Raw genomic sequence first — 12,500 nt, forward strand, 5'->3', positions numbered from 1 at the left:
AACGAACAAGTAAATAAATAAATATATATATAGATAAATAAATAAATAAATAATACATACAAGGCTTTTTCCCTCTTTCAAGGGAGGTAGCCAAAAAGGGAAAGGCATAAAAACACTCCCTTTTTTCCTAAATACACTCCACACCCCTCCCACCCCTCCATCTGAGCACCTCCTGGATGACGGGTCATCCCTGCACCCTGACCACCGCCCTGGGTCAGAAGCAGTGCCGCAAGACACAGCACATCCACAACAAGGCCGCTTCATTAATCGGCGACCCCCCCCTCTCCATCCCCCCTTGCATATAAGGAGAGGACGGGGAGAAATCCCTTCGGGCTGCATCAAAATTTACTCACACATACTACCACTTCCTCCTCATGCAATCACAACATCATCCATATACAACCATTCTCCACTCACCTCTGTCTTCCGTCCTCTCCCTTCCTTCCTCAACAGACATTCCCCTCTTCCCCAAAGCCCCCTTCACCCCATCCATCCACCTCATCCTAGGACGTCCCCTCATGTTCACTCCATCCACATCTGCCTTCCATACCTCTTTTACTAGTTTTTCTTCACTCATTCTTTCCACGTGTCCAAACCATCCTAATATTCTTTCATCAACCCTATCTCCCAAATCCTTTTTCACCCCTGTTCTCCTCCTCACCTCCTCATTTCTCACCCTATCCAGCCTAGTAACCCCCATCATACTTCTCAGACACCTCATCTCAAACACATTCAAACCCCTTCTCTCTTCTTCTCTTATGTTCCACGTTTCTGCCCCATACAGTGCTGTTGGCACAATCACTCCTTCATACAGTCTCCTCTTCGCATCCATTCCTAAATGTCTATTCCTCAATACACTCTTTAATCCACCAAGGCATTTACTCGCTTCTCTCAATCTACATTCTACCTCCACCTTCACTCCACCTTTTCCTGCTACACATGCACCCAAGTATCTAAAAACTATCCACTTCCTCCAGTCGCTCTTCCTTAATGTTCACTTCCAGTCTACTGCCACTTTCACCCCTTGTACATCTCATCACCTTACATTTACCCACATTTATCTTTAGCTTTCTTCTATCACATACTCTCCCAAACTCTGCCACCAGCTTCCTCAATCCCTCCTCTGACCCTGCCACAAGCGCAGTGTCGTCCGCAAACAACAGCTGGCTCACCTCCCACTTTTCTCCATTTTCTTTAACCATCTCCAATCCCTGACCCACTACCCTAGCATTCACCTCTCGCACCACCCCATCCATGTATAAGTTGAACAGCCAGGGCGACATAATGCATCCTTGACGAAGTCCCACCTTTACTTCAAACCACTCACTCTCTCCATTTCTAATCCTGACACAAGCTCTACTACTCTCATAAAAACTCTTGACAGCTCCCAAAAGCTTTTCTCCTATCCCATAAATCTGCATAACCTCCCACAGTGCCTTTCTGTCTACCCTATCATAAGCCTTTTCCAGATCCATAAAAGCCCAAAAAACATCCTTCCCCTTTCCTATAGCTTTCTCACATAAAATAAATAAATAAATAAATGAGTAAAAAAAATGAATGAATAAATAAATAAATAAATAAATAAATAAATAAATAAATGAATAAATGAATAAATGAATAAATGAATAAATGAATAAATGAATAAATGAATAAATGAATAAATGAATAAATGAATAAATGAATAAATGAATAAATGAATAAATGAATAAATGAATAAATGAATAAATGAATAAATGAATAAATGAATAAATGAATAAATGAATAAATGAATAAATGAATAAATGAATAAATGAATAAATAAATATATATATAGATAAATAAATAAATAAACAAAAAAAGACTAAAGAAGGGAAAAAAGAAAGAAAAAATTTGCTACCGTAATTGTAAGGGAGACCGGTCTATAGTTTGTAGGGTCTTCTTTTTTTTCCCTTATATATTGGTACTCTATCTGCTCTTTTCTAATCTTCTAGAACTTTTCCTTCCTTCAATGAACTGCTTTTTAGACTATGTATTTTGTCTGTTAGTTTGTCCCTGGATCATCTTCAAATCCAGTTTGCCATTTCACCTAGTCCATGCGATTTTCTAACATCGAGCTACTCAAGTGATCCATTATTTCATTCCTTGTTACTTTTATCTCTTTCATAGGGGGGACTTTCCCCTCCCATTCGACATCTCTAAATTGTATGTTCTTCCTCGTAAACACTGATTTAAAATGCTTGTTCATAATTTCTGCCATTCCTATTTCCTCTGTGTATTATGTTCCTCCTTGTCGTAGTGTCACTAATTCTTGTTTGTTTTTCAGTTTGTTCTTTACAAATATATGAACTATTTTTGGTTGATTTTTACATTTTTCTATGACATCCTTTTTGTATTTTCTCTTTTCTTCTCTGCGCACTTGTACATATTTATTTCTATAACTAGTATATATTTTCCTTTTTTTTTTGTCTCTCCTCCATTCTATCCAAGTTTTATCCCTTTTATCTTTTAACTCGCCATATCTTTTGTTGTACCAACATTTTGCATATTCTTTTCCTTGTTTTTGTCTTGCAACATACTTTTCCACTCTTATAATTTTTTTCTCCAAATTTTCCATTTCTCTTCTACTGTTGTTTCCTCTTTGTATATATTTTCCCAGTCTGCTTAAAACAACAACAACTCATTTTATATATATTTTTTCATACATCAATCTTCGTTTTTCCACATGTATTTTTCTTCATCTAGTTCCAGTTCAACTAATATATGGTCACTTTTACTTTGTGGTGTCTTATATTCAATCTTGCCCATTATATCAGGTTCTGATGTGATTATTAAGTCTAGTCTCTAGTCTCTAGTCTGGCTCTTCCTCGTTTCTATACCTGGTATTCTCTTGTATCCATTGTGTCATTGTATGTTCTATAATCATATCAGGTAGTACCTTTCCCCAAAGGTTGTCTCCACCCTTCTCTCTCATCTATTACCAGCAGATTTCTTTACAATTAAAGTCACCCATTATAACTATTCTTCCTCCATCTTCCATCACCTTGTATAGTGTTATCTTTGTGTCTTCTAACATATTCTTGTGTTTTCTCTCTTCCCACGGAGCCGTTTTAGGAGGCACATAACTTACCACAAACTTCCTGCTCTTCTTGTCCCTGTCCTCTTTTTTCATCATAATCATTTCCACTTTATTCTTTCCATATGTAACATTCCTCACATTTATATCCTTCTTAGTCAGGAACATAACTCCACATCCTCGTTTTACTTCTCTGTTTCTAATCCAATAATTACATATACCATGTCCTACACTGTTGGGTGGTAATGAACCTTTCAATTTTGTCTCCATAATTCCCATTATGTCAGGTTCCTTTTCCATCAGGTAATCATTCAGTTCATTCTAGCCTGTTATTAATCCATCTATATTTGTGAAGGACACTTAATTTTCCGTTACCTCCATCCTGTTTTCTGTTTCTCTTCTGTTTTTCTCTGCTATAAGCCATTTCCTCACTTTGATATCCACTACTTTCCAATAGAATTTCTCTTTGGCTGACTCGTTTCTGTTCTCATTATTTTCCTTAGCTTCGATTCTTTTTGTTTTCTCTTCCTCTCTTCCCTCTTTATTCACCTCTTTTTTTTTATCCAAACATATCAATACTGATCACTTTCTGCTAGTTTTCCTGTTTTTGATAAGACATTCTCTGCTGTCGTTTGTGACCTGAATTTAACCTTAATTGGTCTGGTCTTGTCCATACTGTAATTCCCTAGTCTATATATTTCTTAAATTTCTTACCCTATTTCATGTTCACTTTCTTAAAATATTTTTAGTACCTTGTTCACTCTTTCTTTCTGATCTCTTACTCGTGTAGTCCTATTTGGATTATGCTTCTCTTCCATTCCTAATATAATTATACTCTTCTTTTTACCTGCCAATTCACTTATTATATTCTCCTTGTCTCTCATCACTTTAATAAATGTGTCCTTAGTGTGTTCCTTCATCTGATGTTTCATTATATCTCTAATTTTTTTTTCTATCCTCCTAAACCTCTTTCCAACCACTTACCTCTTTTGCTATGGGCTCTTTATTCTCTTTATTATTCCTCTTTAACTCCTCATTTTCATACTTTACTTCTTTTAACTGTCTTTTTAACTCTTCTATTTCTTTATTTATGATTTGGTTCTCCTTCTTTAGTTCTTCCAATTATAAATTATTTGTGTAATTAGTGCAAATTGGTTAAACCTAACCTCACATGATCCGTTCATTTTTGTTAGTTTTTCCTCTAGATTTCCTAATCGGGGGGTGGGGGTTGTCATCTCCTCTCTCTTTAAATCCATGGAAATAACTATCTTCACTTTCTATTAGGCTGCTCTTATCTATATTTCTAATTTTGATATCTTTACTGATTTGTTCGACTTCAGCTGTGTCGTAGCACATCTCTTGTTTACATACCTTCTGACGTCCGAGGCCCGTTCGTCCCCTTCCTCTTTTTCTTCCATTTTCCTCGATAATCCCTCCCCTTCTCCTTTTTCTTTACCTTCCCACTACACCATGAGCTTTTCCCTTCCCTACGAATACAACACAGGTACTCCCTCGTCGTTGAAATCCACGTAAATTGCTTTTTTTCCCGGAGTTCCAATCTTCGCCGTCAATATGACGATCGTGTGTGTGTGTGTGTGTGTGTGTGTGTGTGTGTGTGTGTGTGTGTGTGTGTGTGTGTGTGTGTGTGTAAATATACACAGATTGGAGATTACCAATCTGGATTCCATCTAGGATGATCTATAACTAATAAAAAAAAAAAAGAATTCTCAGTAAAGCCATAGAAAAACAGTGGGAATATAACAAAAATCAAACTCACCTCATTCTAGACCCACAAAACTCACAATGGTAATAATTTTTTTTTTTTTTTTTTTTGTAAGGATGCTCCATATGGCTAGATGTGGCTCTCGAAGAACGGATTCTCTTTCGATAGAAAGTGATCTAGACCTAGATCATATCCCCTTACCACTACTTGTAATGTTTGTAATGGAGAAGATAGCCTGTAACAATTTTCAGGCTAGAAGTATTAGTTGTCTTAGGAAGGTGGAAATCCTTGCAACAGACTTTAAAGAGATGGCAAGAAATGTGAGATTAGAGGTTAGTCAGGACGAAACAAAACTTATGGAAATTACATGAATGCCACAGTTGAGGGGTAATGTTAACCTTGTGGGAATGGAGGTGAAGGTATTTGATTCCTTCCAGTACCTAGGAACTGATGTGTTGAAGAATGCTGGAATATCGGAAGGGGTCGCAGCAAATATTGGGGCAGCAAAGAGGTGCTTTTTTAGCCTTAGACATTTTTAAACGAAGATCGGTAGCTCAATCAACAAAGATAATGATCTATGATACTGTAGTCCGTCCAGCTTTGGTATATGGTTATGAAACATTGGCTTACAAAAGCAATGGAAAACGTTTTGAAGTCTTCGAGAATAAGATCATAAGAAGTATTGCATGTCCTATCTTTGATCAGAACACAAATGAATAGAGATGACAACATAACAGAGGACTCAAAGATATTACTAGACAGTCCAACACATGCGATGTAATAAGACAGAGAAGATTCCAGTGGATAGAACATATGGCACACATGAACAAAGATAGAATGCCTAAGAAGCTATTCATGGAAAAGGTAATCGGGAGGAGACCTTTGGGAAGGTCGAGGAAGGATTGGAAAACATGTTTGGTGAAGGACGGGCGTATCAGCGGAGGAAACTTAAACGAATGTCTCCAACTTGTGCAAGATAGTAAGGGGCGGATAGTTCTGTCACGAGCGGCCATGGGTCAACAAGTGACTTGAACACCAATATAGGTGTGAGGTCCACACTTCTCACTGTTACGAATGTGGTAGAAAACGTGATCCTCCTGTAATGGTGTTTGATAATATTGGGTTGGTTGCGCACCATCAATTGGGATTTTTCTTTTTTAATTATTTTCATCTATCTTGTATTCTGTGGACAGAATACTGCAAAATAAAGAAAAACAGCCCTCACCATCCCACTTGAATTCAGGAACTCTTTCCAAGTTCTAGCTGAACTACATAAAAATAATAATAATAACAAGAAATAATAATAAATATATAAATAAATAAACAAATAAACAAAAAATGTGTAAGAAAATATATGGGGGGTAGTTGCTAGATTTTGGTTGTAGGAGATAGCCAGGTGAGGTATTTAGAAAGAGCATTTTGCGACACATATAAGATGCATAGGACTCAGGTGTGTTTCTTCGGGGCGGGATAGGTGTTGTTAGAGACTGGATTGAAGAATGCAAGATCGGAAAAAGGTGCTAGGGTATGCTAAGCCCATTGTTTGCTTGACCGCAGGAGGGAATGACGTAGGAGAGTTAGGGAGCAAGGAATTGTTTGAGCGATTCTGGGATACATTAGACAAAATTAGGGATGAGGATGGGGTTCCTATTGTATGTAGAATCCTTCCGAGATGTAATTTTGGAAGAATGTAGTATTCCAGAGCAATTGCAATGAATTACAGGCTGACAAATCATTGTAAGGCTAATGGATGGGTATTTCTCGATAACTGGGATTGGTTCTACGTCAAGAATTATCTATACATAAAGGACGAGGTTCATTTGTCACCCAAAGTATTTCGACTAATTGCTGAATCCCTTGAGCTCAAAGTAAGCATTCTACGGTTTTTTGGGGGGTAGATCACATGGGAGTCGGCGGGAAAAGTATCGAAATATAATGTAGACAAAAACAACTCAGAGAGAGTTCATAGAAAATAAACAGGTGGAGGGATAATACATTAAATGCTTATTATACAAAAAGCAGAAGCGTAATAGATGAAATTAATATGTTGATAGGTAAAGCATGCATAGAGATATTTTATATCATAACTATTACTGAATCCTGAATCAATATGGAGGATAGATTTTTCATTCCAAAGACTGATATAGATGGATATAGATTGTTTCACACAGATAGGGTAGGCAGGAGGGGGAGAAGTAGTAATTTTCTTCAAAAATACAATCAACTGTATTATAAACAATTCGATTAGGAAGAGAAAAGCATGGAATCTATTTGGGTGGAGATTATAGGCAGGAAGAAGGAACTTATATTTGCAATCCTTTACAAACATAACCTTAGCATAGGACAGACAGACTGAACTCTTGTTTCATGGGATTCGCAGGGCGTCACAGCAGAAAAATAATAACAAGAAAAAATGTGATCATTGGAGATTTTAACTATAGAAATATTGACTGAGAAATTTTTGTACATCACGAAGAGCTTTAGTAAGATGTGCTACAAAATATTTTCTTAGAACAAACGGTTACCGACCCTATGAGGGAAGAGAGTACTCTGGACTTACTTTTAACTAAAAATGAGGATCTAACAAGAAACGTACAAGTAGGTGACAGTCTAGGTGCCAGCGAATATAAATAAATAATAATATTATATTGGAAGAATTGTATTCTTAGAATAATATTCTAGTACTTGACCTCGGGAAAGCCATTTTTGAAAGGCGGAGGAAATATCTAGGGCAATTGGTCATTTACAAAGCCAGCCCGCGGAGGACAATAACGGGGTCGACTGTCTAAAAGAAAAGTATAGTGGGCTCAGGTACGCGGTCAATCTGGAAGTCATTTGTCCAGGCCAAGGTCGTATCAGGGAGGGAGGTATTGGATCCCCAGGTGAAATCACATACAAAACACTGAGGTCAATAGTAAGGGCAGTGGTGTAGATGAAATGTACAGTAACGTAACCGCTAGATTTCTGTGTGGCCAGCGTAAATCTATTCCCTTCAAATCAATAATTAGAAAAAGTAATACCACCAAATTATGGGTGGGGTGGTGCGAGAGGTAAATGCAAGGGCGGTGGGTCAGGGTTTGGAGATGGTTAAAGAAAATGGAGAAAAGTGGGAAATAAGCCAGCTGTTGTTTGCAGACGACACTGCGCTTGCGGCAGGATCAGAGGAGGGATTGAGAAAGTTAGTGACAGAGTCTGGGAAGGTGTGTGAAAGAAGGAAGTTGAAGATAAATGTGGATAAAAGCAAGATGATGACACGTACAAGGGGGAAAGTGGCAGCAGACTGGAAGTGAGTATTAAAGGAGAGAGACTGGAGGAAGTGAATAGTTTTAGGTACTTGGGTGCGAACGTGGCAGGAAAGGGAGGAGTGGGGTTGGAGGTGGAATGTAGATTGAGAGAAGCGAGTAAATGCCTTAGGGGATTAAAAAGTGTAATGAGAAATAGGCGTTTGGGAATGAATTCTAAGAGGAGGTTATATGAAGGAGTGATTGTTATATGAAGGAGTGATTGTTATAGCCCACGCTCGTAGTCTCTCATGAACACAGAACTTCTTTTTATAGGAAAGCTTAGTGACTACGAAAGCTGAAGGTATCGATAACTGTGTGCGTTGGAACTTGAATTCTGGGTAAAGGGAATCCATACCCTTCTCAAGGAGACCGCTTGTGAATTCAAAAGAATAGTAATCTAGCAACTTGAGAAAGCCAGTTATTGTAGTGGATAAAGGTTTCCGCATTTCCCAGAGCTCTCTCAATGCTTTGACTCAGCTCGGTTACTCTAGGGCCCTGGACCCTAGCTGCTATTGAAGGCAATGAAGCCACCATCTGGAAATTAACAGTCTTAGCCCATCATTGAACTCCCACACACACACACACACACACACACACACACACACACACACACACACACACACACACACACACACACACACACACACACACACACACACACACACACACACACACACACACACACACACACACACACACACACACACACACACACACACACACACACACACACACACACACACACACACACACACACACACACTGTAAGAGGCCGGTAGTGTACGAATGGAAATGAGCTAGGGCATTAGAATAATTCAGACTCGACGCCTGCTCGAGGGCGACGTTATGTCTATGTGAGGGCGACGCTATGTCTATGTAAACACACCGACGGTGGTGACTGTTTTATAATCGATGATGTAATCAAAACTCTGTAAGCGCAGGTTAGCTTCGTTTGACTAATGCTGAGGTAAACGATATTGCTAGTGGCATTGTAATGGCTTTCCGGATTGGTGCAAGGTGGAGGAGAAAAAAAACTATTGGTGCATGAATTCAAAGTCACGCCCATAAGGAGTGACATTTATTTGAAAAGTCACCGGAGATTGGATTAGAAAAATTAGTGACGTCAGACGAAGGTAGCTTAGCGTAGGATACGGGATCTCGTCAGAGAGGATCAAGAGACGATCTAGAGAGAGGATCAAGAGACGATCTAGAGAGACGATCTAGGGAGACGATCGAGAGAGACGATGTAGAGACGAGAGAAAGAGATCCTGAGTGTAACCAGAAGGTGAAATTACAGTGAAAGAAGAAAGAAAATTCACCACCCTTTTATTAACCCAAAGGACGAGAGAACTAGGCACGGGGCCTAGAAAATAGTGAGACTACAGGAAATACAAGGCATTGGGCCTACTGCTTAAGAGGAACTTGAATATTTAGTGAAACTCACGTAAAGAAGGCAAGGGGCCTTGAGACGAGTGGTATTACAAGTCAATTATACGTGTAATAGTCGACGGCCGACAGCGGTGGTGACAGTGGTGACAAGGGGGTGGAGAAACACACACACACACACACACACACACACACACACACACACACACACACACACACACACACACACACACACACACACACACACACACACACACACACACACACACACACACACACACACACACACACACACACACACACACACACACACACACACACACACACACACACACACACACACACACATGCACACATAAACAAACTAGCAAACTCACATAGGTACTAGTTCCCCCTTGTATCTTTCCACATTCTATGGCTGATGTTGAACACACGCTGGGGCATCATAGTCCACTAAGCTGAGGACAGGTTGTACGTTGAAGGTGCAAAGGACCCGGTGTGTAGGACCTAGTACCTTCCCCGTCATTGCTTTTATGACTGTGGTTCTTGCCTTCAGTCTCTCTTTGAGGTAGGATATTTCATTCTCAAAGGAGAGCCTTTCACCAATCGAGACCCTCTGGCACTGAATCTGGTGGACCCACTCCAGCCCAAGGCTCTGGATGGTGAGTTTATCTCCATCAGTCCAGAATCTAAACGTCATTTTTTTTTCAATTTTGTAGGAACTTTTTTAACCATAATTTACAGCAACTCGTTCGCCAGTGTTTAAGCAGCGCTGTGCCCTGCTGAAATAGCATTGCCTCCCAGTAATGATAAGAGCAAGATAGTCTTGCACTTACTGGGTAGAGGGAGTTCAAGAATGCTGGAGTAGGGCTGAGAACCACCACCCCCCACCCCGTGAAATGTCATTCTCCAGCATTCTTGTCTCAACCCCTGTAGGTTTTGCAGTGTGATTTTACGTCCCTTGGGCCCAAAAAAGTCAGGTCGTAAGAACCTCTACACCATCCCCATACAAAACTTCACTGCAGGGGATGGGTACAATGACAAGAATCATGCACCCCCAAGCAATATCTGTGCGTGGGAGAGAGAAGATACAATATTCCGGAAATCACACCTTACCCGTCACCAGTGTTTCTTGAGAAGCATGATATTGCAATCGTACTTTTACACGACTACAAGTATATATGAAGATTTGCTGTGGATCCCGTTCACGTTCCACTACAGTAAATGTAGATACCGTTGAACAGGGCGATATTCTTCCCTTTTAATATCCATTTCTCCATCGCCTTGTCTCTTCCTGTTAACAAATCAGGTGATTGGTAAAAATCTGTATTCTAATAGAACTTTTTTTCATCAAGCAGAAGAAGAAGCTTCGAAGCATTGCGGGGATTTACAATAAGTACATTTTTTTGTGTGTGTGGTAGTAAGTGCAGCTTTACCTATTGTAAATTAAGTGGATGTAGTGTTTTTTTAAGGTGGTGGTGGAGGAGGAGGGGGAATATAAAGAGGAGGAGAGTGCACTTTGCTGTGTCTTGGATGTAGGCTTTGTGATAGTGTATAGATCCCTATTGTCCTTACGCAGCTTCGCCTTTTCTGGTCCACTTTGGTGCCCTAGGGTGGTAGTGACCTCGTTGACGACAGCAGCCACAGTCAATCTGGGGCACTTTATCTTGGTTTCCGTGTCTCTGTAGCATGTTGCTGGCTACAGATGCCGCAACTAGGCTTAGTGGCCCTACACCGCGCCGGCTGGTGCACGTACTACTGATACTTGAAACAACGGAGAGAATCGGGAATGTACGTGCGGACGTCATACCTTACCAGGCGCCCAAATCCAGCTTGTTGAACTGCTCACCCTTAACTACAATCAATACCCACCTATACATCCTTTTTACCCTCACCTATCTGCTTATCTTCCTCTTTGACATCGAGCCCATAGTATAAGGGGTAGTTGTGCACCACAAGCCTATTCTGTCAGTCTTCGGCGTTTAATTTGACGATGTTCACGGGCCTGCCACTCAGCTCTTTGATTATATTTATCTCCTCAAGGAGTCGGTAGCTGCTCGGTATTATTAACATACTACCGTCATCGAGGGGCCTGAAGGAAATTAACTTACCGTGGAGGGAGCCCTTCTCTAAAAATTCGTACCAGCTCCCCGACACGGTTGACTCATCCTCGGATAGGTATATTGATACTAAGTGCCGAAAAACAAGAAACAACCTGTCTATCTTGAGCAATCAGAGAATCCTTGAGTTCTGCGCCTAGGCCGATTCCGGTAAAGAATCGGAAGACAGATAGGGGATCCCACCCCCTTCTCACCTGATCAAATTTTAATGACCGCAAGGTCTATGAACAACTGAGAGAAAGGTTGCGAGAGGCATATGCCACCAGAGCGAGAGGTAGCGAGAGAGCTGACTTAGTTCAGGTAATGGCTTTGAACTTCTTTCAGTATGGTGAACCAACGCTAGCAGAACGAGTGTCTCGGGTATTAGCGTGGTAGAATACGTTTTCAGAGTTCTGAGGAAATCCATCAGCAAATCTGTTTCAGGGAGTGTCTCTAACTCGTCTGTCCTTGAGGTGAAAACACGATGGGTAAATCTGTCTGGTTCGGATCAGAAAAGGTGGCCACTTTTTACCTCGATAATCTAATTTAGTTGATAATTTGAGTCATTGGTATCTGCTTCCGGACTTAACGTGTGTATCGCCTTCTCCAAATATATCGGAACATATTGATTTGAGAGTATTATTCTCGAACCTGAGAATTATTTTTCTGTTAGTTGAATGAAATGTCAGGTTTCGGCTACGTAGATGAGCACATGGAGCACTAGAGCCTTGTCCTTAATTTTTCTTGATAGAATATTTTACATGCATAAAGACTTTAGGACGTGAAACAATCTCGTTGCAGATTTGATATGCTCATTCACTTCGAGATGCAAGTTATTTTCTGGGGACAGTTTAGAACCAGGGTACTTAAATCGGTCAAGGAGCCCCGAGTTGAACCCTGCCTCAAGTTAATGTCAATTAGCAATATATATATATATATATATATATATATATACA

The sequence above is a fragment of the Oratosquilla oratoria genome, chromosome 15, assembly GCF_046742065.1.
Source record: "Oratosquilla oratoria isolate Oo_2021 chromosome 15, ASM4674206v1, whole genome shotgun sequence".
Classification (NCBI taxonomy): Eukaryota; Metazoa; Arthropoda; class Malacostraca; order Stomatopoda; family Squillidae; genus Oratosquilla; species Oratosquilla oratoria.